Here is a 9,679-nt window from a genome sequence, read left to right as displayed (position 1 = left end):
TTGTAAGCTAATGAAAAATAAGTTCTTATACGTCAAATTTCAAATCGAATATTTCAATGTGAAATAACCAAAAAATGAAACACTTTTCGGGAAAAACTAATTACAACTTTTTTAAAGTATTTAAAAACAGCTTTGTTTTTTTTTTAAGTTTCTAGCATCAAAAATAAGCAAGTTACGTTCAAAATAAAGTTGCTTTCTTTTTTTGGGGAACAATTGTTAAAATCATTCACTTATTATGTATTGTTTTATCTTGTGAAGCGGTAACGACTAATTTTTCACGTTTTTTTTTACCAAAACCTTTGGTTTTTTGCAAAAAATATTATATAAACTTAAAAAAAAAACAAAAATTAAGCTTTTTTTTAAACACAATGATTTTTCCCCGAAAAGTGCTTCGTTTTTTGGTTATATCGCGTTGAAATATTCCATTTGGAATTTGACGAATATGCCACTTTTGCTGAGTCTACATACCTTGGACCTCGTTTTTTTTTTCACTTTTTATAAGCTGTATTTTTGATATGAATGTTTTTTCGATAAAATACTTACTTTTTGAGTTATTTGCGAATAACCGTCTAACAATGTATTTTTTTTGGTGAAAAATGAATATATTTTCTTGCCAATACCTCGAAAAGTATTGCCGTATTGAAAAAACGCTATAGAACAAAAGTGGCTTAAAATTAGTCAGTTTATCAACTTCCTGACTTATTTTGAACGTATATTTTTTCACCCCGAGCAAGGGTGAAATTCACCCATAGGCCAGGAGCCCACATCGGCACAATATCACTTTTTTTCTTTGAAATGTTAGATATGTGTATGCTAAATTTCATGTCAATCCAAGCGGTTCTTTAAAATTCGGAGGTTTTGCAATATTTTACCATGAGTGAATGGACTATATGTGTTAGGAAAGTAATATACCGATAAGTTATTACGAATACTACTATAAATATTTACAAAAAAAAACAACGATTACACTATCAGAGAACAAATTTATAGTTCAGTTTAATGAGAGAAATAAGGGTTCATATACACTGGGATCGACCGAATACCACAGGTAATATACTGTAATACTAACTGCTACGATTGGTAAGCTTTCAATTTTACATGATAATAAAATATTAATAATATTTCTGGTAATTTCTGTCAAAAAAATTTTTCAGCAACTACCGGCGCCTTTCTAATACGGCGCCGTGGGCGGGAACCGCCCCTCTTCGTCCTTATGGACGGCGCGGCCCTGGCTATACGGAATAGTATTGTTGAGGTCTTTCTATACCATGCTCTCAGGTTAGCAAGCCAGGATATTCTTCTTCGTACTGGGGCCCTTTTTCCTTTAATATTATCTAATAAAATGCATTGGAGTAGCTCGTATCTGCCTTGATGTCCCAAGTACTGCAGCTTACCGCCCTTCACGATGTTGACCAAATCTAGTCCAAGCTGTGGGTGAAAAATAGGTCGATTTCAGGATATAATTCAGGAATTTCTGAAACCTATCAGGTGTTGTAAAGGACGATGCCAGGAATAACTTATACTAAAATGTAACCAAAAATTTTGTGCGGTTTTTTATTTATGACGATTTTCATTTGTTAAATTTGCAATTTTTCAAGATTTTTAATTTTGCAGCTTAGGATATTCATTTTAGAGAAAAACTTTTAAATATAAAATTGTAGTAAATTAAAAAACCTACAATTTGAGCTATGGCATGTTTAATTTTGTTAATACGTTATTGCAAAACAGCCTGCGAAATGTCCAAAATGGCCGTTTTTTGCAATTGCCTTATTTATTGTAAAAATAACTTTTATGTATTTTTTAAGGCTTTAAAATGAAGATCTTTCAATACTTAACATAAAAAAATTGTAGTGCCCGATTGGTGAACTTGTTGCTTAGATATTATAATTTGTTTATCCCAAGAGGTCAAATGTCCAAGGCTATAACTTTTTGAAAAAAAACGTACAGAGTTAATCCAAGATTCACTCTCCTTCTAAAGACTTGTATTTTCATATTCTGATGTAAATGAATGCGTATAACATTTTTCAACCTCTTATTTCGGGTTTGCAAATAAGGGGGTAAATTTCGTTATAAACATTTAGAACTGAAGCCGCCCCTGTACATCCTATGAGTTTCTAACTTGCAGGTTATTGTTTTTGAAGACAAAATTAAGATTCAAAACCAAATAAAAATTTTCTACGACCAACTGAAGCCGAGATAATTGTTTTTCTTTCTTAAATCGTAGTGACTTTATTTATAACAATTAAGAAATTATTTCACAGTAATTGACTAAAGAAAGACTTACATTATCTTAAAATAAAAATTATTTTAACCAAAAATTACATTTAATTATTAAAAATGATTTTTAAAGTGTAGTGGAGATTTATTTTTCGTTAGGACTTTGATTTATTGTGTCCGTTGCCCTTAGCAACGGCTAGCAACTTATAATACATTGAATCACGGTTTTCGCTTTAAATTTTAAAGCATCGCTTGGATTGACATGAAATTTGGCAAACACATAGATAACATGTTAAAGAATAAAAATGATATTGGGCCTCTGTGTGCTTTTGTACTGCGGGTGAGTTTCACCCCTTATAAGGGGTGAAAAAATATATCAAATATGTTCAAAATAAGTTCGGAAATGGATAAAACGCCTAATTCGAAGCACGTTTTGTTTTATAGCATTTTTCACCAAGTTAATACCTTTCGAGTTATTTTCGAGTAAATACTTTCATTTTTCAACAAAAAAAAACACGTTTTTTGGCGGTTTTTGACAAATAACTAAAAAAGTAAGTATTTTATTGAAAAAAGAGTTTTAACAAAAATATAGCAAATTAAAAATAAAAAAAATGATGTATGCTCTAGACCCAGTAGAAACAAAGTTCTAGCTAATGAAAAATAGGTTCATATCCGTCAAATTTCAAAGTGAATTATTTCAACGTGAAATAATCAAAAAATCATGCACTTTTTGGAGAAAAATCATTACAACTTTTTTAAAGTGTTTAAAAAAATATGTATATCTGTTTTTTAAAAAAGTTTATAGCATCAAAAGTAAGCAGGTTACGCTGAAAATAAAGTTGATCTCTTTTTTTTTGGTCAAAAAACTAGGGAAAATCGCCCCCTAATTAAATCAAATTAATCATTGCCGCTTCACAAGTTACTTTGCTCATGTATTATTTATATGATCTGTAAGTATCATCGGTTCAAAGGACTTATTAAAAAATTGGTTTTAAAGTAAATCTGTTTTAATTTTTAATTTTGAAAAAATGTTTTTCTTTTAATGACTTAAAATTTATTAGTGTGACCAAAAATCACAGAGTGTGAAAAAATAAATTTTTTGCTGTTACGAATATTTTGGATTTTTTGCTTTTTTTGGAAGGCAAAAATTTGTTAAGATATGGCTGTTCTAAATTTGCATACACTCGTGATTATTGACTAAACTACAGCCCCTTCAAAAATAAGCACTTTGAACCGATGAACCTTACAGACATAAACGACACATACACGAATAAAACAACAAAAAGTGCATGATTTTTTAGTTATTTCACGTTAAAATAATTCACTTTAAAATTTGACGGATATGAACCTATTTAACGTTAGTTTCTACTGGGTCTAGAGATTTCATGCATACATCATTTTTTCAATTTTTAATTTGCTATATTTTTGTTAAAACTCTTTTTTTTTATAAAATACTTACTTTTTGAGTTATTTGTCAAAAATCGCCTAAAACCGTGTTTTTTTTGAAAAATAAAGGTATTTACTCGAAAATAACTCGAAAGGTATTAACTTGGTGAAAAAATGCTATAGAACAAAAGGTACTTAGAATTAAACATTTATCCATTTCCGAACTTATTTTGAACATATATTTTTTCACTTCTTATAAGGGGTGAAACTCACCCCCCAGGACAAAAGCACACAGAGGCCCAATATCATTTTTATTCTTTAACATGTTATCTATGTGTTTGCCAAATTTCATGTCAATCCAAGCGGCGCTTTAAAATTTAAAGCAAAAACCGTGATTCGATGTATTATAAGTTGCTAGCCGTTGCTAAGGGCAACGGACACAATAAATCACAGTCGTAACGAAAAATAAATCTCCACTACATTTTAAAAATCATTTTTAATAATTAAATGTAATTTTCGGTTAAAATAATTTTTATTTTAAGATAATATAAGTCTTTCTTTAGTCAATTACTGTGAAATAATTTCTTATTTGTTATAAATAAATTTACTACGATTTAAGAAAACAAAAACAATTATCTCGGCTTCAGTTGGTCGTAGAAAATTTTTATTTGGTTTTGAATCTTTATTTTGTCTTCAGCAACAATAACCTGCAAGTTAAAAACTCATAGGATGTACAGGGGCGGCTTCAGTTCTAAATGTTTGTAACGAAATATGCCCCCTTATTTTCAAACGCGAAATAAGAGGTTGAAAAATGTTATACGCATTTATTTACATCAGAATATGAAAATACAAGTCTTTAGAAGGAGAGTGGATCCTGGATTAACTCTGTACGATTTTTTTTCAAAAAGTTATAGCCTTGGACATTTGACATTTTGGGATAAACAAATTATAATATCTAAGCAACAAGTTCACCAATCGGGCACTACAATTTTTTTATGTTTAGTATTGAAAGATCTTCATTTTAAAGCCTCAAAAAAATACATAAATGTTATTTTTACAATAAATAAGGCAATTGCAAAAAACGGCCATTTTGGACCTTTCGCAGGCTGTTTTGCAATTACGTATTAACGAAATTAAACTTGCCGTAGCTCAAATTGTAGGTTTTTTAATTTACTACAATTTTCTTTTTAAAAGTTTTTCTCTAAAATGAATATCCTAAGCTGCAAAATTAAAAATCTTGAACAATTGCAAATATAACAAATGAAAATCGTCATAAATAAAAAACCGCACAAAATTTTTGGTTACATTTTAGTATAAGTTATTCCTGGGATCGTCCTTTACAACAACTGATAGGTTTCAAAAATTCCTGAATTATATCTCGTTTTTTCACCCACAGCCTGGGGTAATCTGCGGTTGTGTTCATCCTACGTAGCACTTCTTCATTGGTGACTTTGTCTGTCCATGGTATCTTCAGGATCCTTCTGTACAATCATAGCTCAAAAGACTGAAGTTTCGATAGAGTTTCTGCCTTCAATGTCCACTCCGTATAGAAGCACTGAGTACACGTAACATTTAAGGAGTCTTATTTTCGTTTCTAGGGTGTGGCCATGTCTTGAACAGAGCTCATAATCAAGAATACACTTTTTGCCTTTCCGATGCGACATCTAATCTCTTGGGTATTGTCCCACGACTCATTGATTATAGTTCCCAAGTAATTATACTGTGAGACACGTTCAATTCTCATTTGATTGACATATAGATTTGCTCCAGTTATGTTTTCCTTGCTGATGATCATTAGCTTGGTTTTTCTGGTATTTATATTCAGTCCGTGTTCAACTTATTTCCGTTATTTTATTCATTAAGTTTTGCAGTTCTTAACTGCATACTGCAAGTTACTGAACTTGACTCCATTTATTGAGACACCTTCATCAATATCTTTTAGAGCCCCTTCAAAAATGTTCTCTGAGTACAGACTGAATATCAGCGGTGAAATTATGCACCTCTGTCTCACTCCCCTAGATTTTGACCTGATCTGTATATTCTCCATCTATTAGGAACACTGCTGATTGATTCCGATACAGGTTAGCTATTATTTTTAGGTTTCTTCCGTTAATCCTTGTCCTCTTCAGCACTTCTATTAAACTGCTCGTCAAAAGTTAGGGATATAGGTAGAAAATTATGCTGATTTTCATAGTTGATTTTTTCGCGAACAGACGGATTCCGTTATTTGTTTTTATTTTAGCCTTTTCTTTAGTATTTACACAGTTGTGCAAAGGTTTACTAAAACTTATTTTTTGTACTTACCAGGTGGAAGAAAAAAATATGTTTTTCTTGTGTTAAGTTTGAGACACCCTGTAGGGAGAACGAGCTACAAATGTGAGTATACATCAGAATAATATTGTAGTCTTATGTTTTGTGAACATGCTGTTGTTTGAATGTCCCTAATATCTTTAGAAACAAAAAAAGAATGTGTGTGTACCTTGTACGCACGTAAGAAGTTATACTTCTATTATATGATTTCAGCGAAATAAAATATTTTTAACAGTTTATTTTTATTTTATTAAATATTAAACTGATTTTAATAGTTACCTACCACGTTCCAAAAATCCAAAAATTAAAAAAAAAGTCAGCAATTGTCCGCATTTGAACCCGGGACCTCTCGATTCGTAGTCGAATGCTGTACCAACGAGGCTACGAAGGCATTGTTTTGACGGTTTGTCGGACATTATGAAAAACCACGGTAACAAATTGACGAAGTGAAGTATTAAATAAAAATGTTTTAATAATACGTATTACCTTACTCCCGAGGAAGACAAATCCAAAGACACAAAAATTATAATAAATATATTTACTAAAAACACTAATATATTTTTCCACACCTTTTTTACTGATACATATAACTTAAAAGATCGAGCAATGAACAACATACTGTGTCTGTGCACATGCGCGCAGAATAATAAAAAATCACTCCCTATCGCGCCTAAAGCAGTATAACTTCAAAAAATAGACGGTTTTGTAATTTAACATGTTTTTTAACAGAAACAAAAGTTTGAGGCACCTTGTAGGGACAAAAAGGCACAACGGTGAAAGGTGAGTATACCCCGATATTATGTTGTAGTCTCATATTTTTTTAATATTTTATTTTTTTAATTTTTCTGATATCTTTAATAACAAAGAAACTGGACGGTATTACTCTTTAATATGTTTTTCTATGTTTCACATGTGTGATGTGACGCATGTCGTCAGTTAAAACACATATTAAGAGTAATATCGTCTAGTTTCTTGGTTATTAAAGATATCAGAGAAATTAAAAAATAAAATATTCACAAAATATGAGACAACAAAATATCGAGGTATACTCACCTTTGTGCCTTTTTCTCCCTACAAGGTGTCTCAAAACTTTGTTTCAGTTAAAACACATGTTAAATTACAAAACCGTCTATTTTTTTATTTCTAAAGATATCAGAGACATTCAAAAAACAAAATGTTCACAAAACATAAAACTACAATACAATTTCGATATATACTCCCATTTGTACCTCGTCCTCCCTACAGGGCGTCTCAAACTTAACATAAGAAAAACATTTCTTTTCTTCCACCCGGTATAAGTAAAAAAAAAGTTTGAGTAAACCTTTGCATAACTGTGTAAATACTAAAGAAAAGTCTAAAATAAAAAAATAGCGGAATCCGTTAATCTGTTCACGAAAAAATCTACTATAAAAATTCAGCAGAATTTTTTATATCCCTAACTTTTGACGAGCAGTTTATTTGTTCATGCCTGACTATCGAGCGCTTTTTGTAGTCAATTAGGCAGAGGCGTAACAAAGGCCCCCGCAGCATGAAGCTTGCGGCCCATCATGGCCCCCATGTCAGGGGGCCCATCTTGTCATCTAATATGTAACAATGTGTCATTTTTATATTATTTTACGCATACATACGCAACATTTTACAAGCAATGTAGTATTGAAAATGAAATTTTCTATCAGATAGACATGTATGACTAAAATTGTAGATATATTCGCTGATAGTAGTGCACGAAGAAAGTTGTTCCTCTCATCTAATATGTTCCTGTCATTATGAAAGTTGTTCCTCTCATCTGTGCAATAATGTAATCGAAAAGAAAATAATCGTTTTCGTTTTGATTCAATTCGAGTCTCTTGCCATCCTCTGACACCGTGTTTCGGGGTCTACCCCTTTTCAAAGAGGCTATGCAAGTAGACTGAATTGAATCACAACGAAACGAAGAAGAACTGCATATATTAAAATATTTGCAGCAGAGTGTGGTTAGACTGTCCTCTAACGGGGAATGACGAAATGAGTAAAAATAAATTTCGACCAAGAGTCAGTATTCTGTTAACCGAGATACAATAGTACCAAGCGGCGCCGCTAGGAGAACACTCCAACAATGCGTCTCAGATTACTTTAACGAAACGTGGTCATTTTGTACTCTAAACCGAGTAAGGTATGAAAAAGAAAAGAAAATAATCGTTTTCGTTTTGATTCAATTTCAGTCTCTTGCCATCCTCTGACACCGTGTTTCGGGGTCTACCCCTTTTCAGTCTACTTGCATAGCCTCTTTGAAAAGGGGTAGACCCCGAAACACGGTGTCAGAGGATGGCAAGAGAATCGAATTGAATCAAAACGAAAACGATTATTTTCTTTTCTTTTTCATACCTTACTCGGTTTAGAGTACAAAATGACCACGTTTCGTTAAAGTAATCTGAGACGCATTGTTGGAGTGTTCTCCTAGCGGCGCCGCTTGGTACTATTGTATCTCGGTTAACAGAATACTGACTCTTGGTCGAAATTTATTTTTACTCATTTCGTAATAATGTAATCGTTTATTAATAATTTTTGTTCTATTTTATTCTATACCAATAAAGATGAAACATGTAAGTTGTCATAAACAGTGCATCAATACAGTAATAGCTGAGTAAATGACCGTTTTAGAGTGTAATTATCAGTGTCACGACGGAGTTGCTTGACAATTTGGATTTGGGTTCTACTTAGCCTGCATTAGGGGGTGAAAATCTCCCCTACTTGAGGGTGAAAAACATACGTTTATAATAAGACCGAAAATAAATAAATTGACTGACTAATTATAAGCCACTTTTGATCCATATTTTTCGAGTTATTTTCAAGTAAAATTGTTTATTTTTCAACAAACAAACACGATTTCAGGCGGTTTTTCGGAAGTAACTCAAAAATTAAGTATTTTATCGAATTAATTATTATTATCGAAAATTTAACAAAAATGTAGCTATAAAAAACAAAAAAAGGTGTATTTATAAAGTCTATCAACAGCGTAAAAGCAAAGTTGTAGCTCATGAAAAATGGTTCTTATTCGTCTAATTCCAACGTAAAATAACCAAATAATGAAGCAGTTTTCGGGGAAAACTCAATAATACTTTTTTAAATGTTTAAAAAAAGCTTTGTTTTTATTTTTTTTATATAAAAGCTTCTAGCATTAAAACTAAGCTAGTTACGCTCAAAATAAAGTTGGCCCCTTTTTTTTTTGGTAAAAATATCGTAAAACTTTCCCTCTAGTTAGCACCCCAAATAAAATTAATCGTTAGCTCCTTACCGTCTACTTTATATATGTATTGTTTATATGACCTGTAAGTTTAACCGGTTCAAAGTTCTTATTCTTGAAAAAATTTGGTTTTATAGTAGAAAAAGTTTTTTTAGTTTGGAAAAATGTCCTTTTTCAAAATAACTTAAAAAGTAATAGTGATACAAAAAATCTCAAAGAATAAAGAACTGAAGGTTTTGCTTTTATACATAGTATGGTTTTATTTTGTTTTTCTTTAAGACAAAAATTGGTTAAGATATAGCTGTTCAAAATTTGAATACACTCGTGATTAGTGACTCGTTCAAGCCCTTTCAACAGGAACCCTTTCAAAAATAAGCACTTTGAACCGGTGAACCTTACAGGTCATAAAAAAAGTTAAGTAATTTGTAAAGCGGTAATGATTAGTTTCATTTGGGGTGCTAATAGACCTGGATCCCGTGTACCAAAAAAAGGTTGATTAATAGCAAGCTGAAAAGTTGTTAATAGCTTAACGGTGTCTAGTCG

The sequence above is a fragment of the Diabrotica virgifera genome, chromosome 9 (genome assembly GCF_917563875.1).
Source record: "Diabrotica virgifera virgifera chromosome 9, PGI_DIABVI_V3a".
NCBI lineage: Eukaryota > Metazoa > Arthropoda > Insecta > Coleoptera > Chrysomelidae > Diabrotica > Diabrotica virgifera.
Note: the sequence above shows the minus strand (reverse complement) of the source record.